Raw genomic sequence first — 12,796 nt, forward strand, 5'->3', positions numbered from 1 at the left:
GTCAAAGGCAGCTCACCAGCGCAGTAGCCTGGAATTGACTCCAGGTAGGACCACTAAAATGTTGCCATGCCCTTGTTAAGGGATGGTTCTTAGTGCAGATCAAAATGTTGCCCCCCACACTGGGGTTCAGGAGAAAAACTTGTCACAGGACTCATGTTCTGCAGAACTTGGCAGCTGGAATGGCTCTTGAGGAACCTGCTTGGATCTTCTAGGGCTGGATGTGAGTTGAATACAAAAGATCCTGCTAGTCAGGAGGTCTGTGTGCTTGGCGGGGCCTGTCCTTTGCCCAGCATACTCTATAGTGTGCCTGCTTTCTGTTCTTTTCCTCCTGTTTTTCATTTACTGCAGACTTAATGACTGTTACTCTGGCCCCCAAGATGGCCAGAGAGAAAATTATGTCCACTGGTGGAAAGGTTGCCTTCCCTGTTGTGAAGCAGTGGAATAGGCAGGAAGCTGAAGGTTGTTTAACAGAGTTCAAAGAATCCATACAGTTCAGAGGTTTGGGAAAGCAGAGCAGTAAGTCAACTGACTTTGCACATTAAATGTTAGAATGAGATGCTGAGATTAAGACTCACTATGTATGTGGCAGTGGGGAAAAGAATCTCTCCAGGTCTCTCAGGTTGGAAGACACCTCAGGAGGCCTGTGGTCCAAACTGCTGCTCACGGCCAGACCAGCTGTGAGATGGGACGAAGTTGCACTGGGCTTGATCCTGTCATGTCTTGAAAACCTCCAAGGCTGGAAACAGCACAGCCTCTTCGGGCCCTGTTCCAGTGCTGCTCTGTCCTCAATGCGGGTAAAAAAGCTTCTCTTTATATGCAGTCTGAACTTCTATCAATTTATGGCTGTTGTTTCTTGTCCTCCCACCATGCAGTGATGTGAAAAGCCTGGCTTCGTCTTTGGTTTGCCAATAGCCTGTGGCGCCTTTTAATATAGGTCAGCCTTCAGTCCTTGTTAGGCAACTGTAACTTTGTGCTTAATTAAAGTAAATAAAAATTAATATGAGCTTGGAATTAATGACAGGGATAGTGTAGTGATATATTGATCACATTACACAATATAACGTGAGTGGAGCTATATTGAGCAAGCTAGCATGTAGACACTAATTAAGAGGGAAAAATCTCTACTTTTCAGTGTATTATTTGGAACAACTTACACACTTCTCTTAATAAAAGAAAAAAACAACTGTCTCCCCCCCACCGAGGCAATTGAACATAGTACTTAAAATTGTGTTGTAAGCCTCCAAATAACATCAAGGTAGCTGATCTGTTCTTAGGATTGCCAGAGCATCTGTTCTCCAGGGACATAGCTGACCTTTGAATTTCAGAATTTTAGATACCAGTGATTTAGATAATCAGGGTTTGTCTCTGTATCCAGAGGGTTTTATTCATTCCTGTGGTGAGCTAAAGGACTAGCAAGGCATTAGCTTCCCAAAATAATCAGAGAATCCCTCTCTATTTTTCTAGTTTTTGTTTCCAAATTAATGAAGCAGAATGTTGCGTGTGTTCATGAAGGTTTATTTTATTCTTTCATAAAATAAAATAATAGCTTGTATAAATAAGACAGATTCACTATTTGAATGTGGTTTTGACTGATCAGAGTAAGGGCCCTGTCTTTTGGTATTTGATCAACTTACAAAGTGTGTGCATGGTCACTAATCTGTGTTTTAGTAGAAATGACCACTGTAGAAAGCTTGACTATCCTTATTGTTCTGAAGGTGCACAGGGATAAGGTAAGAGGCACTGAACACAAGCAGCAACGAGGTAAATTACAACTAGGATAAAAATTGACACCATGAAGGTAGTCAAACACAGGAGCTGGTTTCTCAAAGAGGTAATGTGATTTATACCTTTGGAGATGCTCAGAACTCACCTAGCTCTGAGCAACCTGGTGAAGCTGACCCTGTGCTGAGCAAAGGTTAGGCCATGCAACCTTCATAGATACCTTCCAAGCTATATCATTCTGTACTTAACGTGTATACAACATCTAGTATTTCTATGACAGGAATCATAGTGCTGTACCATTAAGACCTAATTGCTTAATTTGAAAACCTCTATGTAAAAAGATAATGCTTCTTATCAAGCAACTTAATTCATGAAATTTTATGTCACAGGTGATCTGCAAGTCAGCATATCTATGTAGGAAGCATCTTGAGTTTAATGCTCACAGATTGTGATTTATTTCTACAAGAAGCACTTTTCTTTGCTGTTAAGAGCAGAAGACTGTTTATGCATGATTGTGGATTAATGCATCCTGAATATTCTGAAGACAACTTGAAATAAATTTTACTAATCTATTTAAATGTACATGGTTATGATGGTTCATTTGGAGGGGGAATTAGCATTTATTTCCATTTGGAGCATCAGCTTCTAATAGTAGATATTATCAAAGCATGCAAATTTAATTAGGAAGTAATTAAAGAGTGAAGTAACATCAAGCGTGTACAACAATTTTCTTGTTCCTTTTTCAGTCTAATTTTGGCCTTTTCTTCGCATAAATGCACAGTTTATGTAGCACTTCTTTCCAGTGATATAGAGATCAGGGGTTGTGTTAAGTCTCCTGACTCTTACAAATGACTGCAGGAACACTGAAGCAAGACTTGGGCTTTCCAACAGAGCTTGCCTGCAGTAGACGAAACTGGATTTATTTCCTTGACTTTCATTGTCTTGCTTTAGAAGACAATGAAACAACATTTAGAAGACAACAGCAACAACTCAAGGTGTTGTTGGTGTTAAACTTTCCTCGCTTTTAAGTTCTACCCAATGCTAAATCGCTGAAGTTCTTTTTTGGTGTTCTGCCTCTCTGAGTATAGGATGCTTCTGGACAATATGTGAATGCAGCTGCAGCTTGAGCAGTTTCTCTAGGGCGATGTCTCCTTTTATTGTACTTAGTTGGCACTTAGCAAAGCATTGGGAAGATATATATGCAGTGTTGAGAAGAATCTGTCTGAAATGCAACCCATTAAACACTAGAATGTTTCAGGTGAGAAGGGACTATTGTCTGAAGGGCACAGGAGTGCTGGTGCCTGAGATATCATCTGTCCAAGGTTCTGTAGTTTGATTGCTTTCAGCTCTTCGATGAGTTCAGTAGAAAAGAGCAACATTCAAAAGACTTATATCTAGTAAGATAGCTGTAATGATCTGTCATTATGACCGCTTTTGTGAAGGTCCTCCCCTTTGGTGTTGAGTGTGAAGGTATCTACATTTTGAGAGCGACATGGGACTTGACACATTGTCTCACACGGTGGGATAGCTTCCTCTTCCCCATTCTCTCTTCTCTCCCCCTGCCCCCCCCCCCCCCCCCCCCCCTTTTTGGAATATAAACTAAAGAATTCATGGTGATTTAGCCTGGTTACAATTGGGATTGCCTGCTCAAACAGCGTGTCTGTTGTGTGAGAAGTAGAGGTTTCATCTGGTTAAAGTGCTTATCTGTTTCTGTGTGCATTTCTGGAGCCTGGAGACAGGACTTTGTGCCCTGGATCATGATTTCTTAAATAGTCATAAAGCAGAGACGTTTGTAATTAAGATCACTACATATAACGTCTTCCCCCTCCACCTCCAGAAAATTGTGTTTAAGTTGTGGTGGTGTTTTCTCCCTGCTCCCTGCTGGTATAATCTTTCTAGTGTTGCTTGCTTTCCAAACTGTGTTATGCTTTCTCTTGGGGATGGCAAGAACAGTTATGGATGGTCCTGTTCTGTTTTAGGTTGAAGATGGATGAAGTAATAGTTGGTGAAAATTTTTTAAGCAGTCTGTGATGACAAGTTTTGGTAGACTTGTGTTTTGTTTTTGGTGTTTTCTACTGTGAACCTCTGGGATTGATCTATGAGGAGGTGAAGTGTGTGTCTTAATGCATTTCTTTTGTCATCTTTCTTGAGCATGAGGAGGTTAATGAAGTCTTCACTTGGAAGTATGATGAGAATGCTGAAAGTTGGATTTAAAAACAAAACGCAAAAGAATCCAGTATTACTTGGGAGGAAAATAAAGCAACCAGGTTGCTGGAGTTGTGACCTTTATTGAAGAAAACATATCTTGTCTTACTTGTCCCTGCAGTCAGGTTTATAATGCTAGAACTTGGTTTAGCAGAAGTAGTGAATGAGAAACAGCAAAGAAAGAGGGCTTTGGAGGGATCCAAACCCATTTGGTTTGGGGCTTTGGTTTGGTTTGTTTGGGTTTTTTTTCCCCACAAATGAGCCTGACCCTTCTATGGGCTTTTCAGGTTGTCTTCTTTGTCAGAGAGAATCTCTTTCCACCTGATCCTGATACTAAAATGTCTGCAGGTACTTAGACAAGGTATCACCTACATTTGCATTCCTCCTTCCAAATTCTAAGTACAGCAGAAATATTTTGCTACCCAACTTATTTCTAATCATTGAAGAAAGTGTGAATTAACATATCGGTTCCTGCTGGTATGTGGTCTTGACCTCTTGCCTCATCTGTCCCTTGTAGTGCACCAGAGCACCAGTGATCTAGAGAACGTGTGCTAAGCACACATCTTTACTAGAAAAGGTAGAAATTGGGCTTGGTCACATAATGTTTATGATCCCTTTGATTTCTTTCAGATAGAAGCAGGATTTTATTTCTTTCAGGCCAAAGGACTAGCACTCAATTACTGTAATTCCTAGCAACAAGTATTTTGAGCTTCAACACAAATGCCTTGTTCAGCTCCCACTGATGTGCATTTTGCATGTAGTGTCTTCCTTAATTTCTCTCTGATATAACATTTGACTTTTGTAATTTTGCAAAACACAGACACAAGTAGGAAAATGGCTGGTTAGGTCTGAAAAGGTTTCTGTTGAATACCTGTTGTGTGGAGCACAGAAGAAACCTGATGCAATTTTAGGGCTTTCATGTTTTTTATATTGATGGCACCAGTACGGTACATGTAAACTTGATAAGCATAGTTTATCCACAGAGGAATACTTGCATAATATCTTAAACGAGGGGAGCACAGCTAAGTTGAAAGTCTATGTAGCATTAATATTTCTTTTTCTGAAATGAGATGTATAAAAACTGGATTTTATGGTGTTACTTTATCGATTTACTTCTTTACAGGAACCAAGTGGTTTATGATTGCTGAGATTTGTTATTCAGCACTTTTTGTGGGATGTCTGGTGAGGGTAGCAGTCAAATTCCATTTGATTTGTTAAGCTCTAGAAACAGTGCCTAGAATACTCAGTCTAAATAGAGACCTAACTAAAACTCCTGGTGGAATATCTGGTGCAGAAGCGCTAATGTTTTATGTCACAGTGAGCAAATTGCTTAAATGACAAGGACAAAGAAGTAATGACAGCTAAGATAAATTATTCAAACCATACGTATTGTTAGATAATTAATCTAATAATACATATTATTAGAAATTCATTTAAACTTACCAGTTCTGAAGAAGAATGCTTGGATAAGCAGTAGTCAAAAGTTTATCTTTACAAAAATATGTTTGTAATAAAAAAAGTGCTTTTATTATAAAATATATTCTGACCCAATATATTTAGCAGTCAAAAATAAAAGCTTTTATTCATCTGATGGGAAAATATTTTTTAATCTTATGGAATTACTACAGGCAGCTCTTCAAGAAATGCCTGTAGATTGGGACTTGTCTGAAAAAGAAGATGTCTGCTGTGAACTGTCACTTATGGTTTTATTGGTCATGCTCAAGCTGGCCACCCTGATATTATGTTTTGAAAAAATAGTTGCAAATGACATGTCCTAACTCTTTGAGACAAAGTGCAGCTGGGAGCTTTAGGTAAGCCATGGGTGGAGGTGGTTCTGGTGACCGAAACTCGTTTTCTGAATGACACTTGATTTCTGGAAAATAATAGATGTGGCTGCTGCCAGAGTTCAGCAATGGGTCATGAAATGAAGTGATTCAGAGCTGGGAGCCGGCAGCGTGGCTTCTCGGTTGTGCTGGCGTCTGCTGAATCACACACTGCCTCTATGTACATCAGTGCAGATGCATGAGAAATCAGGAAGGTATTTGTCCTGCACAGCAAGTGGAAACATGGCAACTCTTTGTTACTTGTCATTTACTTTTTCATGAGGTCATTGATATTTGATGTGCTTTTGAAATAGTCATGAAAAAGCATCTAATATGAAATGGGCAGTTTGATTGCTCACTGTGCCTCTTTTCCATTATTGGTCTCAGCAGCCTCTGGATAGTGTGGGATCTGCAAATGGGAAAGCCATTAGCAAGAGAGCAAGGTGCTGCGTGTCCTCTCACCGCATGTCTGGAAAGGCACAGTCTGAGTCTGAACTGGCATTCCCTTCTGCATCCTTTCAGTGGGCAGAGATGAGCAAGGATGTAGGCAGCGCAGCCATAGAGAGTCCCTTTCATGCCTGCGTGCCACCAGGAGGTACACTGTCCCTGTGGAGGGTCAGGAACCTAGTTCACGTGGAGAGAGGGTGAATGCCCTAAGAGTTCTCCTAGAAAAGGTAAATTTGAGTCTTGATTGTTTGGAAAACCTAAATCTTTTTCTCAAGCATGAAGAGGAAGGGTTTTGTTTTCAGCATTTATTTTTCCCCATGAACAGTTGCATGACAATAAGATGAAAGTGAGAGGAGATGAGACAGGTAGAAGCAGAGGATGAAGGCTTTTCACAGGCACGTCATGTTGAATAAGGTGAGGATACTGTAGGGTGATTCTCTGGGCTTGATGATTCTCTGTGGCAGCATGGGCCTGCAGTATGTTGCACAGGCCTAGTATGAACCTGGGCTGTGCACTGCCAAGGAAGTATCTAAGATACTGCGTACGTCACGAGCACGGATGCAGTGACACACATGAGGCTGCATTCTCGAATCTCTGCTGGTCTGAGTTTGCCTGGTGTATTTTAGTCATGGTAACCACTGCAGGTGGGTTGCTGCGGCTCATTGCCTGAGAAAGTAATTGTAAGTGGATGCCTGTGGGTAGGAGAGGTAAAGGTGCTGTTGAGAATGCTAGTAGAGTGAGAGCATGAAGTGCCTGAGTGGATGGATCCCTCCAGAAATCAAGCTCGCTAGCTCATCATCCTGTGTACTGGGAGGCGTTGGTATATTTTTCTAGTTTGTTGCTTAGATGCCTTTATCAGTTTCCTAAAGTAGAAGTATTTTTTTCTAAAAGTAGGCTTCACTCAACAGGTAAGGGCCCTTAGTCTTAACAACAAAATGAACACAGTTTAAAAACTCCCGGGAGTCCCAAATGATGCAGTTAATTGACTTACCTTTCCTGTCCTAGGAGTAGCAGAAGATTTTATGGTCATGGTGGATGGAGTTAGAAGCAAACTTCATCTTCAGCTGTTAATGCTGAACTCCTGCACTTGCCAGCAAGTTACTTTGTAGTGCTACAACCTTATGCCAAGATGTTATATTGTTACTAAGCACTGCAACATCTCTCTGAGCAAGTTTGTGGCATTAATGCCATCTCTCTCACAAAGCCTTTTCCAGGTACCTGAAATTGTGCTGCTTTTTTAAACCTGTGTTGATTTCCCCCCCTAAAGTCTTCTCTGCTCCCTTTGATGTACAAAATAATAAACCAACAAACAATGTGAATTCTATTATAAAGTTTTCCCAGTTGCTTTAGGCATGACTGTACTGTGTAGTGCACTGTAGTGTAGGAACACCTGAACTACTTGTGCTGAATGGGGCTGACTGGGAATCAGAGGTAAAATAACACTCTGCTGTCTCATGGCTAATTAACCAAGGTGCAGCATTTCTCCAAGGTACCTAGCTGTGTGCCAGGTCCAACAGTGAATAGTGCTAATCTTGTTGCCTTTGCCATCTCTCTTGGGTTAGCTAGAGAATCTTGTTATGATGGATTTATGGAGTTGTGCTGACATGAGTTTAGACTCAGTGCCCCTTGTTGGCTTGTGCGTGTCCACTTGCAAATTCTAAGATCAGCATTTTATAACTCTGAAGAAAAAGGCAAAAACACTCTTGGGGAGAGGCCAGGGGAAAGCTGGGCACGTTCAGTAGCTTCACAGTTGCTAAGCTGCATTAGGGTCAATGCAGCTTAGTTCTTATTCCTCTGCTGTAATGAGAAATCACCTAGTTCCTCGGAGGCATGCTCTTGCTGATCACAAGCTGTCAGTGCATTAATTACTGAGCTTGTGCTTTATAGTAACTCTTTTAGCAGTTTGTGTGCTCTCAGTAAGTATCATTTAATTGGGAAGATAATTTCTGTTTCTAATGTCAATTTCTAGTTTACCACAGCTCCTTTTCCAAGAGCTATTTAAAAGATTTCTTAGGTTTGTGAAAGTCTGGTTGTCATAGGAGTGGCTGCTCTTGTATTTGAAAATGGCAAAGCTCTATGATTTTATTGTCACATTTATATTCTAACCTTTTTCCCTTTTGCTTTACTTAGTGAAAGAACAGCTTTGGTGTTGAAGAGAAACCTTGGAAAGGAATGGGCCCTGTTCTCTTGAAGCTGTTTGCCCTGATCCCAGGAATGCTGTAGAGGTTAGTGACGTGGATGCTTAAGAGCTTTTGTAGAAATTGCCTTTTGAAATGTAATTGGCACACTCTTCAATAAATTCTGTGTGAAGCAGTTCATTTGCCTGCCATAGAAAGAGAGTTAATTCAGGCACTGTCAGAACACATTCAGTTTCAAATTGCTCTACCCAAACAAAATCTATGGTTTTGTTTATCTGTGTAGATGCTGTAGAAATACATAGCTGGGTGGTCACAGAAGGCTGTGTGTTGTGATGCATGCTCACAGTCAAGCTGCATTAAGCTTGGAGGTTTTAATTGATAGGTTAAAAAAAGAAAAAAGGTGAGAATGATCATAATACATAAGATCATAATACATGATTATTTTTGAGTTTTTCAAGTCTCTCATTTTTACTTTGAGAGAAGAATACCCCTGCTCTTCAGTAGAATGACAGGCTGGGAAAAGTCCATTCTCTTAGCTGCACAAAGGTGATGTTATCTCTACTTTTGCCTTGAGTGACTTGTATTTTGGGTTTATCTCCTAGTTTCTTTGGATTATGTACAAGCTGGGTAGACTGCTTGCTGTGTTTTTCCCCCGTAGCTGTATAGTCCTGCTACAAATATTATGGCCTGCAAAAGGAAGCCTCTTGCAAGTAGAATATTCAATCTAGTTTACTTTCATTTTTCGTAAAGCTAAAGAGGATTAAGTGGATTTATCACCCAATGGATCTCTTAACTAATGAAGTCAAAAAACTTGTATAATTATCAAATTCAGTAGTGCTTTGTTTCACTGATGAAAAATGAATGTAGCAAGTAAAATTTGATGAAGGGGGCGGGGGGAGGGGAAGAGGTAGGAATGTTAAGGTGCTCCTAAGCAAAGAAGAGAATTTCCATAGGAGCAGTTGAGTTAATCTATTAAAGCTGTCTGCTTACTGTAAAGAATATCTAATCGGTGATAAATTACTTTAAAAGCATGGATATGTGTGGTGTGGCTGCAGAAGAGTAATGTCCAAGCTTTGCTAGGATACCTCCTAACACATAGACCCTTTTGGAGAAAAACGGGGCAAAAAACCACAGTGGAAAAAATGCTGCAGGATGTCACAGACACAGAAAGTGAAGAGGGGATCCAGTGGAAAAAGACCCGTTAGTACAAGGCAATGCTGGCTGGCACTGCTCTCTGAGGTGTGTAGAGCTTAACAACTCTTCATGTAAGTGATGCCATTTCTTATGGACATCTTTAGTTATTAATATGTTCTCACCATCTTTATCTTATCTGATATAAAACTGAGAGTTGTAAAATGTTCAAGGAGAGGTATCATTTCTAATTTAATAAAAGCACACAGAAAGACAAAGTCTCCCCAAAGCATATCCTTCCATACGAAATCTGCATTCCAACGTCAGTGCTTTCATTTTACCTCTGTGCTGCTCCTTTGATCTTCAATGTTTTATTCATTAATGGGGAAAGAAAGAAAAAAATTTGTCCATAAGGGGCTCTGACAGAAATATTCTTCCCCCCTCCTCCCCCCCCCCCCCAATAGACAATACCTTGCTCCCTCCAACCTATTGTGTTTAGGGTGTTGGGTTTTTTATATATATTCTACTTTATGGAGAATAAAAAAAAAGATGAAAGGATAATCTCCTCTCTGGTTAGTTTCCCTCTTGACTTAGAGTACAAGAGGTTAGTTTCAAGCAGACTGTTGGATGCAGACTGTTTTGTGAATCTGTGAAGACTGTCTTATTAGTATCATGACCTGCTGTTCAGATACTTCTGTAGGAAATACTTCCTTGGCACTTTATGCATCCTGTTCTTCCAGTTCCCAGGACATGCAAGAACTGGCAGAGCTTATTAGCTTGGATTAAGAGCTGCTGTGGTTATATTCCTTTCAGACCTGAGCCTGCTATGTTTTGATTTGGTTGGGCTGTCCCATGGGGCCATGGTAAGTTTTTCTCCAGCTGTGACATGACTTACCTGCAGCTACATGGATAACAGTGAAAGCAGTGATCCGGTTTATAAACACACAGAAGATAATGAGATAAGGGAAGACAGCCAACCAACATGAATTTTCCAGGGAGAAAATTATGTCAAGCTGATTAGTTTGCTTCCTCGACAGATGAATTGGATTACTGCGTAAGGGAGGGAAGGGATAGAAGTGATACAACGTGAAGTGGATAAAGTTTTGAAGGATGTTCTTTTGAATGTAATACATGTAGTGGGTTTTTGTGTTGTGGTTTTTATTTTTTTTTTTTTTTTTTTATGGGATCTTCCTTAAATCACTTACTGCAGGAGTGAAATTTATTAAAAATGGTTTGTGGAGCAGTTAACAGGGATTCAGGATCACTTGGAAAGGCATTTGAAGTAAGCTTCTTTACTAGCTTGCTGTGCCTGGATTTGTCAATAATAGCATCCGTGATTTAGATGGTGGAGTAGAGTCTGCTTAGGAAATGTGTAGGTGATGTCAGTTTGGGAGTAGACGGTATGTGCACCACAAGGGGTTTATATTAAGGTGTTTGACTTTGTAATTGGGGTAAGCTAAGTGTCTATATGTGTTCATTTCAGCTGACTCACCCAATGTTTATTTGTTATACCACAGTAACTCAGTGTATATAACCTAAGTATGTTGAGCTTACTGAGTTGGATGGCCTCTTCCAACACTCTCTTTTGTTTGTGGTAGTTTTCTATCCTTTAGTAAAATTACAGCACTGAAACCTAGTATTTGAATGGAAGTGGTTGTTACCTTAAAAAATGGTGTATCTGAATTTGAGGTCTTGGGTCACCACTGAGATAAACATGTGCAAGGTAGGTGACACTCCTGAAAAGTCCCAGGATTTTTGTCTTGTGCTGGAGGAAATCAGGTGGTTAGGCTCCGTGGAACAGGCAGGTGCTCCTGCACGCATCTAGCAGTGCCACATCTCTGCCTTTCCACTGATGTCATAACAACAGATCCAGTCAGGCACCTGTCACAAGGGCTGCCTCCCTCTGTTTAATCTCTGTAACACAGCTAAAGCAGCTTGTCGGGACTCTGCAAGCAGGCTGCTCCTGCAGCCCCTCTTCTCTTGCATTTCTGTGTGCACATGTGCTGTTGTCTGAGAGGCTTTTCAAGGTTCAGGAAGGAGAGATGGGAGAGGAGAAGCAGTGCTTGAGGTGTTCATGATGTGGGTTATTGTTTGGCTTGTTGAAGGCATACATGAGGAAAAAATAACTTGTGTATCTTTTTTTGCTAGGTTGATGGAGAAGTTATCAGTGCTTCTCCATAGCACCTCAAGCCTTTTTCCTTGCAGGGCTTTGCCCTAATATTTATTTAGCCTGCCACAGAAAGAAAATGTGTGAGTATGGAGGAGGGGCCATATATTTAAGAGCTTTTGTAGAATAAGATATGAAATGTGGAAATAATTGTCCTCCTGGATGGTGGTAGAGAATTCTGACATACTGCTTTGTTTTAAGCTCCCTCTGATAGAAAGGGATGTTTGCGTGCCATGCTTTTGCATACGCAATGAACTTCCCATAGTTGTCAGGTTATCATGAAAGATTAATGTGCTGGTTCCTTCAGAGGTGAGCACTAATATTTCACACTAAGTCAATTTTTGCTAGTGATAGATTAATGCCTGAAACTCCTTTTGACATGTTCCCATCTACTGGTGATGCCATAGCCTCTTATGGATATGAAATGTAGCAAGGGAAAAAAATTCTCTCTCTTGAGATTAAATCTGTGGAGATGCTGCTCTCTGGTTCTGTAATCCCTACTGCTGTTTTCCTGACTTCTTGGAGTATGGCTCTTGCTCTTTGGTATCCTAGCAAATGTGTTTTTAGCAAAACTACAAATTAAGTTGATAATAGATACACCTTAGCAGCAGAGACCTGGTGCACCTGTGGTGTAATTGGAATAGCAAGAATGTTGTGAATGTTTTGTGCACTATCTTGTGTCCCACATAGAGGGTACTGGAAGAACTACTGTGATAAGTGATAGCCTGTGAAAGGCAACCTGTAGGCAGTCTATTGGAAAGACTCTAGGTCCCGTGAATTGAAACAAACCGGAGGCACTGTAAAACCTAGTTTTGGAGCTTTCTCTTGTCTGAGTATAGCTTTGAAAAGCTGCCTGGGAGAAATCTCAAAGGCATGTGCCTGTGGATGCAGGAATAACTGTTCAAAGTGCTAGAAGATGAAGCTGATGTGCAGCAATTTGTGTAAGTGCAGAAATAACAATGGAGAAGTGAGCTGCCATCTGGCTGTATTGCAGCGAGAGTTTGTTAGAAACACTGCTTGTGCTTTAGTATTGCTAAAAAGTCACCTTAAAAAAAAGACAAAAAAGTCACCCCTGTAACACCTGCATGAGAGAAGTACTAGCAAGAGGCTACTACTCTGTTTTGCTCCATGGTTCAGGATGATGAAACTTTTTCCTGAGGTAG

The 12,796-nt window shown here is 40.6% G+C and overlaps 1 protein-coding gene across 5 annotated transcripts in view; it reads left to right on the forward strand.

Annotated features, from left to right (window-relative positions):
• Window positions 1-12,796, forward strand: part of WDFY3 (WD repeat and FYVE domain containing 3) — a 171,143-nt gene that overhangs the window by 26,549 nt on the left and 131,798 nt on the right. For all 5 annotated transcript variants that reach the window (XM_030491686.1, XM_030491689.1, XM_030491688.1 and 2 more), the window contains exon 2: window positions 8,328-8,422. The gene's annotated coding sequence lies outside the window, so the exon portion shown is untranslated. The remainder of the gene's footprint in view (window positions 1-8,327; window positions 8,423-12,796) is intronic.

Source organism: Strigops habroptila, chromosome 7, assembly GCF_004027225.2.
Source record: "Strigops habroptila isolate Jane chromosome 7, bStrHab1.2.pri, whole genome shotgun sequence".
In the NCBI taxonomy this organism is placed as follows: Eukaryota; Metazoa; Chordata; class Aves; order Psittaciformes; family Psittacidae; genus Strigops; species Strigops habroptila.